Source organism: Rana temporaria, chromosome 2 (assembly GCF_905171775.1).
Source record: "Rana temporaria chromosome 2, aRanTem1.1, whole genome shotgun sequence".
NCBI lineage: Eukaryota > Metazoa > Chordata > Amphibia > Anura > Ranidae > Rana > Rana temporaria.
The window spans coordinates 505,920,817-505,934,746 of NC_053490.1; the positions used below are offsets into that span (position 1 = coordinate 505,920,817).

General features: G+C 45.5%; 1 long non-coding RNA gene across 1 annotated transcript; it reads left to right on the forward strand.

Moving 5' to 3' along the window:
* The first annotated feature begins 677 nt into the window (after positions 1 to 677).
* On the forward strand, positions 678 to 10,206 carry LOC120928698. The gene is made up of 3 exons (XR_005747304.1): positions 678 to 1,223; positions 3,213 to 3,256; positions 9,780 to 10,206. It is a non-coding gene; the product is annotated as an uncharacterized LOC120928698 (long non-coding RNA).
* The last annotated feature ends 3,724 nt before the right edge of the window (positions 10,207 to 13,930 follow it).

The following is a 13,930-nucleotide window of genomic DNA, read 5'->3' on the forward strand; positions in this document are numbered from 1 at the left end:
ATACATTGTATGAACAGACGGTCGGGCATTTCTCCTGCTGACAGGACAGGGAGCTGTGTGTTTACACACACAGCTCCCAATCCTTGCTCTGTAACAAGCAATCGCGGGTGCCCGCGGGCATGGATGAGCAGGGGGCGCGCACGCGCCCCTAGTGGCCGCTAAGAGAGCCAACGTTATTGTATGGGCTCTCGCGCAGGGGAGCCGACCTGCCGCCGTAGTTAAAGGAATTTTTCGTTTTTTTTTTCACTTTAAGCATCATAAAAATCACTGCTCCAGAAAAAAACTACAGTTTTTAAAACTCTTTTTCCATTGATACACGTTCCCTGGGGCAAGACCTGGGTTCTCAAAGACGTTTTACGACAATAACATATTAGGCTTTTGTAATGAGCACTTTTGAATTTGAACGTTCGAGTCCCATAGACGTTAATGTTCGCGCGAACTGTCGGTCCGTTCGAAGGTTCTGGTGCGAACCGAACGGGGGGGTGCTCGGCTCATCCCTACTGGCAAGTCGAACCTGAGAAGAATCGCTCATCCCTGCTTCTGTCCATGTCCCCGGGGCAGTGCATCCAGGGCTTCAGGCCACTTGACCTTCAGCTGAATGACCCTAAACCCAATTGTTATAGCTGACAAGCAAGTTTCTGCCATTTTAGCAGATCTAACATTTGTTCCCTACAATGATGGATTGACACTTTTGCATTATTGGAATACAACACAGTTCCCTTTTTATCTGTACGTTCTTTCTCTGAGTGGACAGATGTATTTGCTTTTCCATCAGGATACACCATGACATCGCAGAAATACAGCACACCCTGACTGTGGGCTACTGACATCTATAACCGGTGAATATTTTTTTTAGATTTACATGATTTACATGTTTCGCTGCATTCCTGATCAGCTTTTCAGAACACCTATCTAGCAAAACAAGAACAATTTACCATATTATGATCACACCTGCTTCCAAACGTACATCATTAGATGTAAAATAGTAGGTACAAGTGGCAGCAGATTTGGGCACCACCCTTGGCAGTCCTTGTATCTTTCCTTCTGATAATATCTGGGAGCTGGGTCAGACAGGTAATAATCAGCACAGAACTTTCTTTTCCATTGGCACACTGCTAGTTACCAGTGGCTGGCGATTTATGGAGCAGCTTTGTTAAACTATCTTTGTCAAGTGCCGCCTCTTATCAACAGAAAACCCATCAAATCTCTAAAGAAGCAGTAAGGTAAGTTTTCTGCTTCTGATGGCTAAGCTCTAACTAAAACTTAGATTTTTTTTTTTTTTTTTTTATGGCTAGGTAGATATTGTAAACCAGGGCAGCAAAAAAAATCAACGTTGTAAATAGCGTGCATTATGTATATATATATTTTTTTTATGCTGGTACAAAATCTTTACCCTAGACTTTAGGTGATAATCTTTAATGGCTAACTTGAAATGGAGCTATGAGCATAGTTTTATTATCCATTGTTCCTGCACGTCTATCTCATATATGTCATTTTTAATTTTTAGACTTTTTTTTATTTAAAAGTAGACTACAAGGAACTCGGAATATCATGACAAATAATTATTTAATAGAAATATTTCTATTTAATTTTTTTATGGTTAAACTAGTTTTTTCAACCTGACTAACCATGTAACTATTACCGAATGAGAACAAAAATTTATTAGACCCTGCAAGGTACATGCAGGTTTTTGTTCTCATTCGGGTGATTGTTTTATATGGGATGGTACCTTTGTAGGGTCATAATTGCTTCACATTCATCCCTCATACTCTTCTAACAAATAATTATTTAAGACAACATTGCAGTCTCATTACAATCATTACATACAGGGGCAGATTCACATACAATTGGACAGGCGCAGCGTGTCAGAGATACGCTATGCCGCCGTATCTTACCTGGCTTAAATTCGAATCCAGGAAGAATTCGCACCGTAAGTTACGGCGGCGTAGTGTATTTCCGGCGGCGTATTTGAAATTGGGGCGGGTTGGGGGCGGGTTGCATTTAAATGAAGCGCGTCCCCGCGCCGAATGAAATGCGCATGCGTCGTTCCTAAATTTCCCGCCGTGCATTGCGCTAAATGACGTCGCAACAACGTCCATTACGTCCATCCCTATTCACGGACTACTTAAAGGAACACTAAAGGTACAATTTTTTTTTTTTTTTAAATAACAAACATGTTATACTTACCTCCACTGTGCAGATCGTTTTGCACAGAGTGACCCGGATCCGTGTCTTCTGGGGTCCCTCGGCGGCTGTCTCGGCTCCTCCTCGCAAAAGCTTTCCACGTTCATGCGAGCTCCCTCGCATGGTGGAAAGCTTTTGCGAGCGCGCTCCCGTGATACAGCAGCGGCCATAGCCGCCGACTTTATCACTCGGCCCCGCCCCCCGGCGCGCCGCGTCATCCGCTGTGATTGACAGCAGCGCCAGCCAATGGCTGTGCTGCTATCAATCCGCCCAGCCTAGCCAATCAACGGCCAGGCTGGGAACCGAGCAAGATGACAAGCACGCGCCCGGGACTTTCGAACAGTGAGGTAAGTAAAACGGGGGCTGGGGGGGGGGGGGGGCGGTGCTGTCAGATGTTTTTTTACCTTATTGCATAGGATGCATTAAGGTAAAAAAACTTTTACCTTTACAACCCCTTTAAGCAAAAAAAAATAAAAATTCAAATTTCGACATGGGAACGACGGCCATACTTTAACATGGCAAGTCTATCTATATGCCACAAAATAGCAGCTTTAACTACACGCCGGAAAAAGCCGACTACAGACGACATAAGAGAATGCGACGACCGCGCGTACGTTCGTGGATCGTCGGAAAAAGCTCATTTGCATACCCAACGCGGAAAACGACGCAAACTCCACCCAGCGGACGCCGAAGTATTGCATCTGCGATCCGAAGGCGTACGAAGCCGTACGCCTGTCGGATCTTACCCAGATGCCGTCGTATCTTGGTTTGAGGATTCAAACTAAAGATACGACGCAGGAAATTTGAAAGTACGCCGGCGTATCAGTAGATACGCCGGCGTACTTGCCCTGTGAATCTGCCCCACAGTATTTAACCAGTTCCGTGGCACTAGCCTGAATAGCAGAATGAGACTCATCAGGGTACCGATTTCTTTCATTCTTTAAACCATTTGATATAATCTGCTATCACTTACTAAGAGCGAAAATACTTCCTTAACATTGTCTCGATTTTTTTGTTTAATCCAACAGGTGAGAGGAAAAGGGAACTATGCAGTAACGTGTGGTAGGGCAGGGTATGTCAATATCTCAAAATTGTGATTTAGATATACTGTATTCTGATGTATTTTTAAAGGCAATAATGTAGGTATAAGAAAATCAATAGAGGGAAAATTGAAGTAAAGAAGGGAAGAGAAGGAAAGGAAGGAAAGGGGAAAAGTAAAGGAAGGAAGAAGAGAAAAGAAGGAAAGAAAGGGAGTGTGGGGGGTGGTGTTATTCTAAATGGGAGAGAAAAGAAGGGTGAAGGGGTAGAGAGTAGTTAGGTACAGGGAGGGGGGATAGTGAAAAAGATAGAGTAGGGAGCTGGGGAAGGAGGTTGTTTTTTATTTTGCACACAATTACACTTTATATACTTGTAGCGCTACCCCCGGAGGAGCCGATGATTCGATTTGGGATCTACTCTCTTTAATTGATCTGTGCCCCTCTTAACTAGCTCGAACCCTCCCTTGGCACACCGAATGTATTTCAAGTGTATTGTGACCTCTATTTGTCAAGGCCACAATAGCAAGGCATATGACATACAATGATGATATAATAATAATGTTACCTGCTTCTGTGGGCGATCTCCATATGAAAAACACGTCACACAATTAATATGTTCAAACCAAATGAATGACTTTACTTTGTATATGTCAATGAAGGAAATGGGTTTGAATAACAGGTACCGTATTTATCGCGGTATAACGCGCTACCCCTAAAGTGGCCCCCAATCCTGTGGAAAAAAAGTTTTTTTGTATTTTTGTACTTACAGTTTTGGTGTCTTGCGCGGCGTCCATCGGCAGCCTCGTCGGGTCCGGCGTCCTTCTGCGGTTCGGGTGTCCTCTTCGGCGGGTCGGGTGTCCTCTTCGGCGGGTCGGTGGTCCTCTTCGGCGGGTCAGGGGTCCTCTTCGGCGGGTCGGAGGTCCTCTTCGGCGGGTCGGGGGTCCTCTTCGGCGGGTCCGGGGTCCTTCTGCGGCGTCCTCGCGTCATCCCCGCTCGTTTCCCGCCACGAGTTTGAATACTGCGCCGGCATATACCGAGCGCAGTACACTCGTGAATCTTCGGGCAGGCTCGGCAACTGTCGCGCTGACGTCCTGTACGCTCAGGACGTCAGTGCGAGAGGCGCCGAGACTGCCCGAAGATTCACGAGTGTACTGCACTCGGTATATGCCGGCGCAGTATTCAAACTCATGGCGGGAAAGCGGATATCGGCGTATATCGCGCACCCACGATTTTGCCCTGATTTTCAGGGCAAAATAGTGCGCGGTATACGCCGATAAATACGGTAAATAACAAATATACGTTGACACACAATGACTCTGCAAGGGCCCTTGCGAAAGTCAGCAAGTAAAGAAAAGGGGTTTAAACTAGAGGGTAGTGTTGTCCAACCTAAATTAATAAGGCAGTCTATGCTCGCGAGCTCCCTCTAATGGGCAATCCTGCAAAACAGCTTAATGTAAAATACTTCTTGCCAGGCCTGGCTTGAACATATATCAAGAATAACTTTGAGAACGGAGTCCACGTTGCGGCCGTTGGTGCACTTTTAGATTTGTAATCCAAAAGGGGGCAAAAGATGAAATAAACTCAGTCAACAAGGTACGATGAATATCAAAGTTGATTGACCGATCGCTTGTCAGCGTCAGTCAACTTGAAAGACCGCTATAGTTCAGTCAGAAATCAAACTCGTGTATAAGGCTTGCGGGGTGACACTAGTGATATGTCTAAGAAAAAGAGGATTGGAAGTTGAGCATGTGCTCTCACACCCAAACAGGCCCGAACCACCTGATTACTTCTCAAAGGGCGCGCTGGTCATTTTCTGCTTCACAGCACAAGATCTCCGGTATCAAGTTCCCTATGTTTCAGTTGTCAGCTGGGCGGCTTCTCCGGTCTCCTGGCATACAAGCTGGGCACTCTTGGTCTTGCTTCACTGTGATTGGCTTTCATAGGGGTCACATCATTGGGTCCTGCAAACTTCCCAATCATTATTACAGACAGCAGCTATCTCTGACAGCTCAGTAACTCTGCAGTGAGCCCTATGACATGACAGACAATCACAGCACTCACATGATTGACTGATCCTGCCCCCCCCCACCCCCCAGGAATACAGACCCTATTTAACCCCTTGGCACTGATGCCTCCCAGCCCTTTAAAAGCTTTTAGATGCTGAGAGGCGGGGTGCGCTCTCGGTACAGGTTGTTTTGCAAAATTGCATGCAAATATGCGGCCGCTCTGCACCAAGGGCCACCCGCCGATAGGCCGCATTTTTGCATGCTGTAGGTGCCAAGAGATTAAGGTACACCAGGGCTGGTCAGGAAGGGTTTTTAAATCAACATGTGTAAGTACCAAGACAAAAGCAGGTACTTACGCTTGTTGACTTGAAAACATAATAATAATATGCATATGTGCAGGGCCAAAGAAGTCAAATAAATCTTTAATTACATGTTTTGAAGTCAACAGGTCAACAGGTGTAAGTACCTGCTTTTGTCTTGGTATCAAAGGGGTGGATTCAGGTACAGCTGCGCGCTCCTTACGGAGGCGCAGTGTACCCTTTTTACCCTGCGCCTACGCAAATTATTTGCGCTACACTTCATTCATGAAGCAGTAGCCACGTAATTTGCGTGGGCGCTCTTCAAAAATGCCCTGCGTAAGGGCGCCTAATGTAAATGATCCCGTAGGGGGCGGGAATCATTTAAATTAGGCGCGTTCCCACGCCGAGCGTAGAGCGCATGCTCCGTCAGGAAACTTTCCCGACGTGCATTGCGGTAAATGACGTCGCAAGGACGTCATTTGCTTCAAAGTGAACGTGAATGGCGTCCAGCGCCATTCACGATTCACTTACGCAAACTACGTAAATTTCAAACCTTGCGACGCGGGAACGACGGGTATCCCTAGCATTGGCTGCCCCTGCTTTTAGCATGTGCAGCTATACGCGAAACCCGACGTACGCAAACGACATAAACTGCGTACGCAGGGCTCGCGTAACGTTGTGAATCAGCGTTAGTATGCAATTTGCATACTATACGCTGACCACAACGGGAACGCCACCTAGCGGCCAATGTAAGAATGCAGCCTAAGATATGAGGGCATAAGAGCCTTATGCCACGCATATCTTAGGCTGCAGTCGGCGTAACGAGCTCTCTGAATCAGGAGAACTCGTTACGCCGGGGCAAGTAAGCAATTGCGCTGCGTAACCATAACTATGGTTACGCAGGCGCAATTGCTTCTTGAATTTGGGCCAAAGTCTTGTGAACCCTGACCAACAGGCTGGCCATACACGGTTTCAACGTGAGCGTAACTTGCGACGCGCGGGTTTCTGAATCGGCGTACGCAAACGACGTAAAAAAATTCAAAATCGACGCGGGAACGGCGGCTATACTTAACATTGGCTGCGCCTCATAGAAGCAGGGGTAAGTATACGCCGGGAAAACCGCTACGGAAACGTCGTAACAACACTGCGTCGGGTCCGCGTACGTTCGTGAATTCGCGTATCTTGCTGATTTACATATTATTCAGCGTAAATCAGCGGGAACGCCCCCGCGCCATTTTCAAATCGAAAATAAGATCCGACGGTGTAACACAGTTACACCTGTCGGATCTTAGCCATATCTATGCGTAACTGATTCTATGAATCAGGCGCATAGATACGACAGTGTAAGTCAGAGATACGACGGCGTATCAGGAGATACACCGTCGTATCTCTCTGTGAATTTGGCCCATAGTGTATATATGGGTACCTGTTCTGCAGAGGTTACTGGGCTGCTTTCAAACTGATCCGCAGGGTTAGCTGCACTGTGCCATAGACCTCTGTTACTACCTGCGGGTTTGGTGCACTTTCAGAAAGTGCAACACACCTGTAGGATATAATAGAGGTCTATAGCAAAGTGAAGCTAACCCGCAGGAAAGCCACAGGTGCACTGCTCTGCACCCCCAGTGTGCGGGTAAACCACAGCACATCAGTGTGAAAGCAGCCTTAATCCCCTTTCACGCAATTGGTCTGACCCAATCGGACCCTCCATTCACCTCTATGGAGCAACAGATGTAATGGACTACACCCGCCTACCTCCGATCCAATCTGCAAAAAAAACAGAAAGAGATCTGCCCCGTTCCGTCTGATCGTATGGGAGGGCCCAGGCTGTATCCGTGTCTGCTCGCATTTGCAGAGTGGACACAGATCTGCCATCTGCCATCTGCCCGCTCTGCTCATTGTGGCCCATGACCAGTTACCAAGTCGCTTAAGTGGCCCTCGCTCTTCAAAAGGTTGGGCACCCCTTGCTCTACATCATAGCACATGTGCTGACAGTAAGAGAAATGAGCAGAAGGAGAACGTGATCAATGGTCTGCTTCACCTTCATTGTTCAATCAGCAGGCTGGGGGGTAGGGTGACCACATTTCCAAACTGCCATTCAGGGACACACCCCCTCTCTCACCTTCCTCCCCAAAAAATGAGGGGGGCAAGAGCAAATGTAGTCTTGGGGTTGATGGGGAATTTGGCAGCGAGTTATTTGTCAGGTGAATGTGCCACTTGCCACCAGATGCAGTGCCGCTTGCCACCCATAGCCTGCCACCAGATGCAGTGCTGCTGTCACTCCACATGCGTAGAAGGAAAGGAGTGGCGCCACTATCTGGAGAGTGAAGATATCACCAGTCCCTGCTGCTTGCCGCTGGGTGCTGGAGAAGGAGGAGGTGCCGAGGTGGGTGGGGAGAGCAGTGCTGCACTAGGCGCAGGCTTCGCTCTCGGTCTCACTGTCTGAGAGTAAATTGTCACTGGTTGCAAGATGCCAGGCGGCGCCGACCCTAGCCACCAGTTCTGGAAATGTAGTAATTAGTTAGTAGGGGGTGGCTGTGTCCTCTATTTCGTTCCGGGACATTGTATTGTCCCGGAATGAAGGTGCCTGGGACCAGGGACAGACATGTCAATTGCCGGACAGTCCCGGGCAATCCGGGACACGTGGGCACCCTACTGGGGGGTATATTCTTGACCAAACTTGAATTAAAGATTCAATGAATCAACTGTAAGGTACATGGCTGCTATTTTTGCTTATCTCTCTTGGTATAAGTATATAGTTCATGATCACACCACAGACCATCTGGAAGAGCTCAAAGCTGAAGGACTTTACAATGGTTCCTTTATTATAGACGCATCCAAAACAGAAGCTCTTCAATTTCCTGGGAATGATTGAACGTGTGTTGGAGCTCCATATATGGCCACCTGTGGAGAACATGGCCTGGATGCTCCATAAATACCGCATGGAATGTTTAACATCAAACGGATGTGATATATACATTAACCATTTGTCCTGAGGCATACATATAAATATTTGTCCAAATGCTATGGTCTGCCCTGATTTAACTGGATTAGATCTCTGTATTTATAGCCTATCCGGGCAGCATAAATTGGAACCTTAGAATGTTAAAGGGTCACAATACCCCAGCAGAAAAAAATACATTATACGCACTATGGACAGGGCTGTGTGTAGACATTGTTTTAAGCCTGAATGATGATGTCATTTAATACAAGCCCCGCCTCTTGCGTCATGTGATTATTTTTGTAAAAACTAGTGCTGTAAGGTGGTATTGGAGAAAGTATGTTGAATATTTTAGTTCATTTTTAACTGTAAGGACTATTAAACTAAAGAAAGGAAATATTGTTTCTTGGGTATACAGTGGGGGGAAATAACTGTAGTGTTTTGACTCCTCCCAATCCCGTAATCACAATTTCTACTGCAGAGAGCTTCTGAATTTAACAAAAATATTCAGAGGGGGGCAAAAGATTGAAAAAAAAGTTCTAATAGTTAAAAAAAAGATGAGACTAGATGGGCTTTATGATGCTGCTGTTCTTGGCATTGGCCTAAGGGTGCCATTTTGGTAGATACAGTCCCAATTATTGTTGATTGTTGGAATCTAACTCAGTGTTATCTATCCAAGTGTAGCACTACCGCCGAAGGAGCTGCTGGTATAGATTTGGGCCTGCCTTTACCTAACTGTTCCATACGCTCGTTTCAGGGGTTGTCCTTAAATAGTTGTCCATAAGAATGTACGCACCGATGAAAACGGTCTGATGGATTTTTCCATCAGTTATCCGATGAAGCTGACTGATGATCAGTCGTGCCTACACACCATCAGTTAAAAAACCGATCGTATCAGAACGCGATGATGTAAAACACAACGACGTGCTGAAAAAAATGAAGTTCAATGCTTCCAAGCATGCGTCGACTTGATTCTGAGCATGCATGGATTTTTAACCGATGGACGTGCCCACAGACGATCGTTTTTTTCTATAGGTTTTTTATTCATCAGATAAGTTTAAAACAAGTTCCTAATTTTTTAACCGATGGATAAATAACCGATGGGGCCCACACGCGGTCGGTTTAGTCTGATGAAAACGCCTGGATATAAGTCAAATGACTATACCACCTAGAATTTAAATAAATCTACATTTTTATACTTTTATATTTTTTTGTCTTCATAATTTTTTAAATATTGTGACCTGCTTTTACTACGTATTTCAAGATAAATTCAATACTTGGTTACCTCACCGATATCCATTTATTCTCTCCACAGCGGTCTTTTAACATTCCTGGTATCCTCATGGAGTCCTTAAATATCAACAAGACCTTAGTGAACCTCTTAGGGGACCAATGTGTTGCGTGTTCACACAATTTTACTACAAATAACATTGACCCAAACCAAGACCCAGAGAAACTGGTCTATATGCTCCTGATTATTAGTGGCTTTGCCTTCTGCACCTTGGTGGTGATGTATTGGCATATTTCCTCTCGAAAAGGTGATCATTCTGTGGATCCCTATCACCAGTACATAATCGGAACATGGAAGGAAGACAGTCTCATCCTGGTCAACCACAGGGAAAGATCTGCATCTGTGATAGACGGTGATCTCAGACCAGAACCTGGACCATCATCCATGTAATATATTACAAAAATGTATAGCTATTATATTGTACATTGTAATTAATATCAAATTCTTGTCATATTGGGGACTGTTTGCAATCTGTTCTATGCTGCTTTTTAAAGGATACCTTTAACTTAGAAAACGGGATATCCCCCAGCGCTATATAGCAAAAATTTGAATAACCTGACTCGTTTCTGTAAATTGCTGGACTTTAAAGCGGAGGTCCGCCTAAAGAAATAAATATTAAAAGCCAGCAGCTACAAATACTGCAGCGGCTGACTTTTAATATATGGACGCTTACCTGTCCAGGGCGCCCGCGATGTTGGCTGCCGAAGCCGATCAGTCGCTCGGCTCTTGGCTACTGCCACCGCCATCCTCGGTGATGGCTGCTGCCCCCGCCATCCTCACTGGTCCCTGCTGTCTTCTGGAATCTGTGTGTCTCCCAGAAGACAACGGGGGAGGTCAGTGTAGGCGCAGGAAGTGGCGTAGGTCACCGCAGTGATCTATGCCAGGAAGTGGGAGCAAATACCTGTACTACACAGGATATCTGCTCCCTCCTCCCCCCTGAAAAGTGCCAAATGTGAAACCGGAGGGGGGGAGGATTCCAAAAAGTGGAAGTTCCATTTTTGGGTGGAACTCCACTTTAAACATAATTACTGATGTTTGCTCATCATAACAAGTTTACGCTGCCTATAAAAAAGGCAAATAACGTATAAACCATGACCAGAGCTAGGACAAAGGGTGTGCAGAAGGTGCAGATGCCCTGGGCACAATGGTTTATTGCAGGGATGGGGGCACCCTGACCCTAATCCTATAGGAAGGGAGTGGGGGGTTGCAGTTTGGCATCTTTGCCCTGGGCACTGGATGACTTTGTCCCGGCACTGACCATGACCATCTGTCATGGGAATAGATTATTATTTTTCTCATTGCCAAAAACTGGCTGGACTTCATGCTATTTATTTCTCTAAACAGATCTGAATTCCCAGATGTGGACTTTGCATACCTATCCTCTTGTTTAGGGCAGTCACCTGGGCAGGACGGCCAGCACACCCAAATAAATCCAGAAGCAGGGGGCACCAGTCAGAAGGGGTGTGACATTCCCTCAGGGGTCAAGTCCTGGGGAAAAAAGTGTGGGAACTCCCACCCAAGATCCACTCCCCCACCAAAAAAAAAAAAAAATGATACGCTCATATGCATACTTACTAAACCTCATTTTTTTTTTAAGCAAGTTCTTTCTAAATCCCACGATAATTTGCGGCAGACCTCCGCAATGTCTCCTGGGAACAATGACAAAAGCTCCCAGGAGACATTGCGGCATCGAGGAAGTGACGGAATACCTGCACACTACCTGATGAATCCATATACAGGAAGCGGCCAGTAACATAAAGGATTACTAAGGTTCGCCTGCCCCTGACAGTGACTCGAGCTGGGCATCGCCGCTTAGTGAAGGATTGGCTCGGGCGGCTCGGCTGCTCTAGTCCTGCAAAGGGAACTGAGTTCCTGCTGTGAAAAAAGTGCAGGAACTCCGTTCCCTTGCGTTCCTGCAGGACTTGAGCCCTGCCCTCCCTCCTTCATCTGATTGTTGGATCAACTTTTAGACATGTTACTGTACATTGAACACCAAAGTCAAGGAAAAAGAAAGGAAGGGGAAAGAGCATTCAACACTCAACACAGGTGATATTTCTAATAACGAAAAAGTGTACTACATCTGAGCTGCCTTACCCATACCACACGCTACCACTGACCACCATTGTGAAGCAAATCTTTACTGTAGAACAGTGGTTTCCAAACTGCGCCCCTTAGCAATGATGGGGCATAATTCCTTCCACTGACAACAAAAATGGGGAACTATTCTTACCACTGACACCAACTTTTTCTCCCCCTAATACCAAAGATCGGGCATCGTTTGCTCGCACAGGGCCCCCTGAAGTCTGAAGGACAGTAGACCAGCCCTTTCTTTAGAAAGTTTGAAGACCCCTTCTGTAGGCCATAACTGTGAAAAAAAATTAAATGGCTAGATCTGCACTGTGAAGGAAAGCAAAATAGGACTTCTCTGTAGACCAGAACTGTGAATGAGCAGGAATAGACCAGCACTCACTGCCACTGTAAAGAGGATGAAAATAGACATACACTACAGATCAGTGGCTGTCAACATAAGAGGTATAGGGGGCCCTAAATATGTGGGCCACAGCATAATATTTAGTACTGTATAGGCAATTGTTAAGACCTGCAGTGGTTATGGTACTGCGGCCTTCTTTCCGTCCCTCAATCGCCAAGCATAAGTGATTATCGCTACCATAGGAGGTAGAGGGATAGTGGAGATGAATGCAGTTTCCAGGATGATTCTTCCCAATGGTTAGAATATTCCCCCAAACATGAGCCAAGACTTCATGAAGGGTGTACCAGGCATAGAACATCTTTATTGAGAAGGCAGGCTCTTATATACACCAAAAAGAATACTTGCAGTAATCAAATGGACAATGACACACTCCACCCACAACAGCATACAATGGTTTACTAACGAGTCCTCCTCAATACACATCTTTTAGTCAACAGACATTCTGTCTCCGAGATAATCTACATGAGCTAAAAGTCAGACATCTGACCTTTAGACTGTGCTACATCACAATCCACATTTATCGTCAATAGAAATTCACACAATACAGTGTCCATTAGCATAACACAATGAAAGGTCTTTAGGAGCCATCCTAAGGTTCATTTACATCCCTGTAGCAGACGACATTACCACAGCAAGCTTTTATAGTACACCCGCCCTCTCTCTGCCTGGGAGATATTGAGATCAGTTAAGGAATAAACCAATTATCTCCAGGCAGAGAGCACACAATTTTCCCAAAAGTTGGAACACCCCTTTCCACACAAGGTATCCCTACAATTACATATCCAAATTTCACCCAGATCAGTCCAGGCGATCTTAAAAAAAACGACCTATGAGAAAATACAGAATAAAGTCTATTTTCTTCACAGCAATGCTATAGACGAATGAGTTGATCAGAGACTTTAGACATGTCATGCTACAAGTGTTGCTGGGTCAAAACTTGCTGTAGTTGACAGTCAAAGACAAGGAACTTGTTATGCGAGATTTCAAGACAGCACTGGCACGGCTACCCCTTTGCAAATCAATGCTTTCATTCACACTGCTGGGGACCTCAAAAGGCCATGTATCCACTACTGAAAGGTCACATATGGTCCTTGGGTCATGTGTTGCACACCATGCTATACGCTACGCTATAAACAAATCCAAAATAATACAATAAAATCGACAAAACCAGTGTAAAAGGGGTTAAATCTGTAGGATAAATATGCTGCCTCCAATCTGTAAGGATTATAAAAGGGGTCTTCATAAAGTTTTCGCACTTTGATATTTTTGTTGGAAACAGTGAGGATGGGAGGAGTAGTAATTGGTTGTGTCTGATAGTGTCCTGTGACTAGTCTGTCTGGCAAGCTGGCTGACTTTGAAGTTTAGTATAAGAGTTGTCATAATGTGGTGAAGATGGCTGCAAAACGTAAAAAAAAAAAAAAAAAACGGAAACCCTTTGAAAAACCCTTGTTTATATAGGGGTGCAATATAGACGGATGACCGGTAAATTTGGCATTATTAGCTATGGAATATAGGCCACTGGACACTAATACCGCGTGCACATATTCGGACATTCCGACAACAAAACCGTGGATTTTTTCCGACGGATGTTGGCTCAAACTTGTCTTGCGTACACACGATCACACAAATGTTGTCAGAAATTCCAAACATCAAGAACGCAGTGACGTACAACACATACGACGAG